The sequence below is a fragment of the Phaethon lepturus genome, unplaced genomic scaffold (genome assembly GCF_000687285.1).
Source record: "Phaethon lepturus isolate BGI_N335 unplaced genomic scaffold, ASM68728v1 scaffold20843, whole genome shotgun sequence".
NCBI classification, from domain to species: Eukaryota; Metazoa; Chordata; class Aves; order Phaethontiformes; family Phaethontidae; genus Phaethon; species Phaethon lepturus.
In genome coordinates, this window is record NW_010530020.1 from 27,491 (window position 1) to 36,605 (window position 9,115).

Sequence of the window (9,115 nt, forward strand, 5' to 3'; positions counted from 1 at the left end):
TCCTTTTTGATGGTAGTAGTTAGCTGTTTCTTTTTACTGCCTGTGAGAGTAAAGCGAAACTTTTCATGTCCAGTCTGGTTCATTAGATAATCCTCATTCAAACACAATAGATTTTAATCTTCATTTGTTAACATATATATGTGTGTGTGTGTTTAAAAAATCATGGGTTAAATTAAGTATCATTTGACTTAAATGCTTTTTATTTGATCACATCTTCATACTGCATATTTACACCTCTGCTTAAAAATGTCCCAAATGATAGACATCAAAACAGAATGCTTTTATCTAGCAGGAAATGATTGCCTTCGAGCACCTGCAAACACACATGACGAGGCGCAAGATAGCCTTAACTGTAATCCTTTCCTTATGCCTTCTGTTTTTACAAGTACAGGAAGAAAAAAAAAAGAAGTTTCATGCTGGTAAGAGTGCAAGAGATTGTAAACATTCAACTCACTTGGCACAGATTTTCCTAATGAGGAACAGGAGAGCAGGTGACCACTTTACATATATATATATGTGTGTGTATGTATCTACACATACACAGATGCGTGGAACTAATTTGTGCATGCATGTGTTATCTTTTGCCAAACTGCCTGTGGGTATTACAACATATGCTAAAAACGGTATATTCCCCACCCAAGGTTCACGTCAACAGTTTGGTCATCCTTCCACTCAAAGCCTTTTGGCTTGGTAACCAGAATCTGTACAACTGATGAAATTGTGTTCTTATCTCAGCATCCTTGGTCGTAGTGGCCATTAGCGGATATGTTGGGGCCAGGTTCCAGTTCTCTTTCTTAAAAACATGGTCTTTAATCTCTACAGCATGTGAAAATTACAGAACTGGAGATGGTCAGGTTGGCTTATGCAATCCTCAATGCTGGGATGACAATTCCTGTAGGTAGTGTGTTAGTTGTCTGAGTAAAAACCTCTCCTTTTACTAGAAAGAGCGTCACTGACCTGGAATAATCCTGTTAGCCCAGGTAAATAGCACAATCTTGCCGCCTTGAATAAAACCACAGTATTTTGCCACAAGTCTTCATTGCAAAAATCTGGGTTAAGACTCGGTGTTCTACCAGCAGAAGGCCCCAGACACAGACTTATGAGCGGAGGTTGTAACTGAAATGTTTTGGAGCATTCTTCGTTGCATCTGTCGCCTTCTAAGAGAGCTATAACTGCAGTGCAAGAAAGAGCAAGATTGATATGGAGGGAGTCATATTTTGGAGCTAGAGAAGAGAATGCCCTGTGAGTTGAAGGGGCTTGCTACAGCTGTGTTTACTAGCCCTGCCAGAAAAATCTCAGTGTGAGCACATTTGCTTCAGAACAAATATGAGCCTCTGCTCTATGCGTTTATTTTTCCCTTTTCTTGTTTTGTAAAGGTTATTTCTGTACCTCCCCATAAATCCCAAGCTTGTTGTAAAGCAAGTTTTTTCATAATAAACTGCTATTGGCAAAGAGCGTTTCAGCTCTTTGGGTGTGCTGGGGAGTCCTTGCATAACTTCCCATTGGACCTTCCTGGATGTAGGTAGCATCTCAAAGCAGGGTCAGCTATTGCACCTGGATGGCCTGGCAGCTGGCTAGGTCAACCCCGCTGCGGAGTGGTTTTGATAGGTACAAAAGCTTCTTGTTTACAAGGAAAGCCTTTGATAACAATATCTTAACTACAAAGCAGAAGTTTCTAATTGCGTAACAATGGCCTGGCCTGTTTAAGTCTGGACCATTAGCTGATTCTGATATTTTTTGACTGTGTATGGTTCTTAAACTGACAGCTTTCTCGAGGTCTCTCTAGAAGCATAGTTGGTATATTTGTGCAATCGTGGTGTTTTCTCCCATTTCATGTCAGTGAAGTTCATTACCAGCCATCTCTGGTTAAAGACCAGTCTGATGTGGACTTTCATCTTGCCTTGAAGTTCATGATGGATTCCACCAGAATGCTGCTCTCACCACCATGTTTTCAAGCTGGTATTACTGGTAGCCGTTGCATTGGTGGTGAAAGCTGAAGAAGTCAAAGGGGGGCTCAGGCTGTCTCACAGCTGGTTTCCAGTCTTCTTCCTCTAAAAATACTTTTCTGCATAGGAAATGGAGCTACAACGCCTGCACCAGATTAAGCTGTCAGGCTCTCTTGAAGACGCCTGGCCTTTTTTTTTTTTTTTTTTTTTTTTTTTTGAGAGAGAGCATTTTAAGGTCTAAATCTACTACGCAAAGCCCCTCAGTCGTATGGGACGTGTCCAGCTGTGGTGGGTAAGCTGGTTGCAATGCTTCATCACCAGGCCCTGTTACTGAGGCATGATCATGTTATTGATAAGCTTTGCTGGATCTTCTGGAGAGAGGAAGATAGATCCCAAGTGACTTGCTACTGTGTGCCCAGGAATAGCCATGCAGCAGCCTGAGCTGTGCTCAGAGTCATGGTCCCAAGGTCTTTGTGCCCACCATGAAAACAGCAGTAGGGGCAGTGGCAATGGGAGGCCTCCCCAGATTGGTCAGGGAACTTCTCTTTTTGTCAATAGTGTGAATATAAACCTGCACAAGACTCAAGAATTTAATTTGATAGAGACTAAAGCTAAAGGATGTGCTTTACATGTAGTCTGAGTGTCTAGATCTTGGTCAGCAATACTAACCTGAAGTTCGGAAGACAGGCCCATGAGGTAACAAGATGGGTCACTCACTACACGCTTTTTGGCAGAGAGGGCAGATGCTGTGTCAGGAGGACTTTGGCTGCTGTCCTTTCACCTCCTGGGGTTCATCAGTCCTACCCAAGGAAGGTGGCTTGCAGCCCTGAGACCACTGCAGATGAGCGCTGGGGGCTGCGGGTGAGCACCTTACCTTGCTTCAGGGGCTTGCTCAGCCTGCATTTTAGGGTAGCAGTGCATTCAGCAACCACATGCCTGGATAAAAGAATAACCTCAAGGAGGAGAACCGCATTTCTTCCTTCTTTGGCTGTTGCGATGTGAAGGCTACAGAACCACACCACCTCCCGTACCGGTCTTTCAAGATCTGGTGTTCTGTGTCCCATTGCATCCAAATATCCTACCACCGAGTCTTAACCTGAAGTACCTTCGCTCAACTCCAGGGCGCAGCACCCGTGCCTTTGAAGAAGTCATATCTCTGAAGTTGAGCCACATCCAGCACTTGGCCGGGAGTCCTGAGGCACCCTGCGAGCCCCCCGTGCCCTCAGCTCCGCGGGCAGCCGGCTCAAGAGGCAGAGAAGGAAGGATGGGTGCCCCGGGCAGAGTGTGTGGTGATGCTCCCTCCGTGCCAACTCACAGCTTTACCTCTGGGACATCGAAAAGCTCTGATTTTCCCAGCGGCGGGGGGGGAATCCTGAAGCATGAAGCCAGAAGAGTCTTCATGGCTGTACGCAGGCACCAGCTACGGCTCGTAGGCAGGCAGCTGTGGAGGCAGCACCCACCACCACGTTTTTAGCCCCTTTTCTTTCTTTTTTTATTGTTAAAAATTGTGTACAGAAACATGCAAAGTTGGTGTATCAACCCCCAGTGAAAGAAAAGGGATTCTTCCCTTCCCCCACCTCCTGCCCTAGATTAAGTTCACGAACATCCTCTCTGTAAATTTAGCAAGCTTCAGACTCACTTCCTTTTGTAAGGAGACCTGAAAGAGCCATTTCCTGATGCGTACAGTGCTCTTGTATGCGCCCACTAAGTGCTCATTCATGCCATGAATCATAAAGGTAACCTCCGTTCAAAGCACGGTGCTGTACAGAAAAAAAAAGAGGATTGTTCTTCAACACAGCGCGCTGAAGTCATCTGTGCATCTACTGCGGAGCCTCGCCAGTGGGTTTTTTTGATCTGTCTTAAAAGCATCGTTTACAAGCTGCCCGAACTAAAACTGGCTGGTAAAAGCACCAAAGCCAGCCCCGAGGAATACGTTTACTATCGCGTGCCAGGCTTGACACAATTTTCCATATCCTGCCAGAGATGAGGAATGGCATCAGGAGCTGCGAGTGAGTCAGCCTAGGCCCCCGGCGCGGTGCCACGCACGGTGCTTACGCAGCAGCCTCGCCGGCCAGCCCGGGCAGGCTCGGGGCTCGGCGCAACCCATCGTACGCTAAACTGAATGAAGGTGCTGGAGAAAACTCAGCTGCTACTGGCAGCAAAGGACTTTTTTTCGCATCTGTGGTTCGGTGGGAGATTGGCGAGGCACAGTCTGTTGCGTTCATCCCTTCTGCGCTCGCCTCCGGGTTCATCCGACAATAAAAAAGATGAGCTGTTACTGGCCGATGGAAGAAGGAAATGTGCATCTTGTCGGCTCTGCCCCATCTCTGCCAGAAGAGAGCGCGAGCCAATTCATACATAAGATTGGAGTCCTCTGCCATTTAGCAGCTTTTGCACAGCATCCAACTGTACAAGGACATGTCCCCGGGGCCAAACAACCTTTGACTGTACTCTTGCCTTGATGGAGTAAGATCAGTACGATCTATCCTTGTACAAGAGAGCAAAATAAACAGATGCTAAAATCAGCAACTGTGTTTTGACCAAGAAGAAAACAGTCAAGAGGAAGAAGTCTTAGCTTGTGGAAAAAAGAGGTAACTCAATGTAAATGTGAGCGCATCCTCTTTTACTACCACGGCCTTTCTCAAACTCTTTAAAAACCCACATATTTACTGGTTGCTTTTCAGCATTATTGTTTTTACACTATTTTCCTATTTGCAGATGAGGTTAGCCTGCTAAGGAGACTCTCCTCTTTGAGGAACGTTAGAGGAGTGGTGGTGTAAAAACACTCTCAGCCCTGGGCTAGCTGGTGACTCACACCCAAAAGTAACAGAACTATGAGTGCAAAAAACCCAAGCGATTTTAGGTCCCTGGTGGGTAAACTAAGGTGCAACGTAGATGCACAACTTGTTAGATACTTTAGGCCACAAGTCTCTGAGCTAAGAACGTGCTGTGCCCTGAGCTTGTTTTTTGTTCTGGAAGTCTACGGGGTTAACTACCATGAATAAACTCATAGCCCTCAGTTGTAAGTAAACTACCATTAATAAAGTCATAACTGTTCAGGAGGTGTGAAGCTTTAATTTTAATTGTTAAACCAGCAGGATTTCCCATATGTTTGTGTTTTTCTTCTGGAGTGAACCCCAGCTGAAAAACTGGTCTGCCTTCCTCTCCGCAGGAAGGCTGAGGAGCAGGGCGTGAAGCACCCGGCTCACCCGCCAGCCCCGGAGGTGTGCTCCTGGGGCACCGGAGGGCTCAACGCCAGCCCTCCCAAATGGAAAAGAGGGACCCTTTCTGCCCACATCTGCGGGAACTCAACCCTGGAGTCCCTAGGCAGAAGATCCTCCAACGTTTCTATACTTGATCATTGGCTTAATTCTTTGTCCCAGCTTGTTTTCTCTCACCTTTCTCTTCTCGCTGCATTTGTGACCCCCTCTCTCGCTTGGACTTCCCTGGCTTCGCCCGGAGCACCTCCCTGGCCTGGAGGCCTTTCTGAGGTCTTCCCAACATTTTCCTCTCACCTCAGCAATTTTCTTGAGGAATTTTGACACCTCATCGCCCTGCTTTCAAGGTTTCTCATTTATGGATTCCTGAAGCTCCTCATGTATGGTTACCACTAGCAACTTTTATCAGTAATTTTGAGACAGCTTTTCCTTAAGATCTGGTCAATTATTATTTTGAGAGCTGGAGAACAATAAACTTACTCTTTTTAAAAATATAATTTGTTTTAAACGTCAAGATTTTGAGCCAAGCTAATTTTTTTTTTTTAATCGATGGCCGTGCTGGCCCCACAGCCTCATCTGACCCATAGTACGGGGGTACCTCGGCTCTGCACCGGGATGTCTGGAAGACTCCTGGTGGCCCCTGAGCCGCTATCCCTAAATAAGTGGTGCGCGGGACCGTGGTGCATCACCCAGTGCTGACGTGGGTGCGTGCGGGTTGTCTCCCCGTGCTGGCAACGGCAGCTTTGCTGCGCTTCTGGCACCCTGCAGCCAAAACCGTCTGAAAGGGTGCTATAGCGTGCCTTGCATAGAAGGGATGTGTTTGAAGGATATGAGCATATTTATTTATGAGCAGATTGGCATTGCATTTGTTTTTCAAATGCTCAGTTTCTTGCATGTGTGAAGGCAGTTACGGGGGACAGCCGGCCCCACTGGGAGGACGTGGTGGTACCCTTGGGCGGGTGAGCTCCTCAGACCAGGGCTCCCCGCCACGCTGAGTGTAGGGGCGAGGGCGATGACAAACCAGAGAAAAAAGAAACGTCGGAGCAGGCGAGAGCGAAAGTGCGCGATGTGATCAGAAAGGACGCAGTGAAAGCATGCAAAGAAACTGCAGTGTTCAGAAGAGCTGCTTGCTTCTCCTGGGATGGAGATTTAGCCATTGATTTATTCATCTGATCTATTTAATTTGTCCTAAAAGAAAAAGAGGCGGAGGGGGGAAGGAAGAGACAAGCCAAATTGTGCTTATAAAGCAGAAACTATCTGGGCCTCTCCAAGCATGCCTGTGCACTCAGAGTGCCCTAATTCTCCTTATAGATTAGCAAGCTTGAGCCATCGGTTAGCTTACTGAAAACAAAAGTAGACACCCTGAAGTAGTATGTCGTGATGCCAGTCCGGTGGTGGTTTTGGACTAATAAATGTTATTAAACGTTCTGCTGAAAAGTGTGCCAGATGTTTTTCCTGGTGCATGCTTGAAGGTTACAGCTGCATCTCCTAACCTTTTGGCAGCCATCGCAGAGGCGAGGATTTCCTGCTGTGCGCCGACTTACCTGGGCATTATTTACGTTCAGGTGAGTCAGTGAGAGGAGGGGTTGTGCAGGGCAGGAAAGGACAGATAAAACTGAGTGTCCCTGAGCCTCTGACTAAAAAGAAACTGGCAGGTGTTGGATGCCCGACAGGTATTTTTAGGGCTCACTTGCAGGAAGGTACAATTCCTGAAAGGGGGTTGTGGCGACGAGGGTGTTGGTCTCTTCTCCCAAGTAACTAGTGATAGGACGAGAGGAAATGGCCTCAAGTTGCGCCAGGGGAGGTTTAGATTGGATATTAGGAAAAGTTGCTTTACTGAGAGAGTGGTCAGGCATTGGAACACACTGCACAGGGAGGTGGTGGAGTCGCCATCTCTGGAAGTGTTCAAAACATGTGTAGACGTGGCACTTCAGGACATGGTTTAGGGGACACGGTGGCGCTGGATTAATGGTTGGACTTGATGATGCTAAAGGTCTCTTCCAACCTTAATGGTTCTGTGACTCTAAGCTGGTATTGCAGGCAGCACTGGCACGAGGCCACGGCGTCAGGCGGTGCCAAGGCCTCTCGCGAGGTGACGGCCCGAGGAAGGTGGTCCTGAGGCGATGCTGAGACCCTGCGCTCCACACGTCAGGGCAACACGGGCGGCCCAAGGGCTCGCCACGGGGACCTCTGCCCTTTTTCCAAAATGAAAAGCAAAACCAAAAGCCCAAATGGCACCCAGCCACCCCCTGCCCTCCAGGAGAGGAGGGGAGACAGGCTTGTTGTAAGCAAACAGGATTGCACCGGAGACACGGCTCGGCCGTTGGTCAGCCCTGCCGCAGGGCTCAGCGGGATGTGGGCTCTCCTCCCATGCCAAAAAGCCCTGTAACCCCTCCAGGGAGGCAGCCGGCAGGTACCGACCGGGGCCAGGGCACCCTGGGGCTGTGGGAACCAGCTCCTCGCCCCACGGGGATGCAGCCGGGGACAGGCCGGGGCTGCCGGGTGGAGTGTGCCTGTCTCAGCTGGGCAAAGGATGCACCAAACCCGGCATTTGGTTGCAATGGGCAGCAATTCCCAAAACAGAGGGTATAGTACGTGCTTGTTACTGGTGGTTGCAAAAGCCTCTTATTTAATGCTTTAATAGTACAGTTGCTTGTCTCAAGAATAAAACACTTAGAATAAATTGGTTTATACATAAATGCAGCATTTAGTGTCTTCAACGCACTTTCTGCAGGCTTCCTTTGCGATACGGTCATTAGAAGTTCACTGTTCCTCCTTTCACGGAAATAACACAAAAATTCATGATGACCAGGTGCAACCTATTTGTTATTTATGCATGTTATCACTCAGGTACTGTATTTGCTAGGAAATCAGTAAAATTCTACTGTAAAGAAAAGTCTATAAAAAACTATAGCTTTAATGGAGCAAAAGGGGAACTCGCGTACATGCGCTCACTCACACGTTATACGAGTCACACGTAACTATGAGGCGCTATGATTTCATAAACCACATTGAAGAAAAGGGTATTTAGAAACGGTGGCAGCCCTGACGGATGTCCATGGAGGTCGTTGGTGGGTGTCGCAGTGAGAGCTGATTCAGCCTTGAACATCCTCCTGGCCTTACTTGCCCGGCCCTGGGGACACCCTGGTGCTCTACCAAAATGTGGCAACAGCCTCTGGCAGTTGCCTGGCCAAAGTGGTGGCCGGGTTTGCAAGGTTTTGGTAAAAAATGCTCTTTGGAAAAAATATTTACGTTTTGTGCCAGATGCGTTGCAGAAAGCTGTTTTTGGGAACGCCTGCTCTCGGGCTGCAGGGAGCTGTAGTTTTTTCTTTGTAAAACTTGGTGTGTTTTACCAAGTGCACGGGGCAGCAGCCTGTGAGGCACGTACCCCAGTGTGTGTCCGTGGCCCAATAACAGGCCCTTTGCATATCAAGGTCAAGTCCAAAAATCTCTTCAGACAAGACACTTCCTTGCCTGAAGGAGGAGAAGTGTGAGCTTCCTCTCCTCCGTGATGTAAAATGGCCGCTGAGGGGGCCCAGTAGCGGAGGGGACCTGCTGCCAGCCCTCCCCTGCCCTCAGTGGGTCCGGGCCTCCGCGCCGACTGGTCAGGTGCCCAAATGCCTGAGGAAGGATGAAGCCGGGTCTGCTCCCCGCATCTTCCCACATTTATCTCGGCAGCTTTCCCCCACGTTGTGCTCCCACCACAGACCACGGCGAGCCCACGGCCGTGACGCCGGCTTTCATACCCCAGCAGGCGCTAGATCTCGGCTGCTGCAGCTCAGCCCCACTGCAGAGAAGCCGGCTGGGACGTATCTGGGCTCTTCCCAAACACCGTTTGCCATGTTTGAGACTGCTGAGGCTCCGCCTCGCCGGAAAGGGACGTTGTTTTGGCCTCAAGCGGCGCTGAGCCCATGGGGGATGTTCCCCACGCTGCAGCCGGGCGGGTCTCGC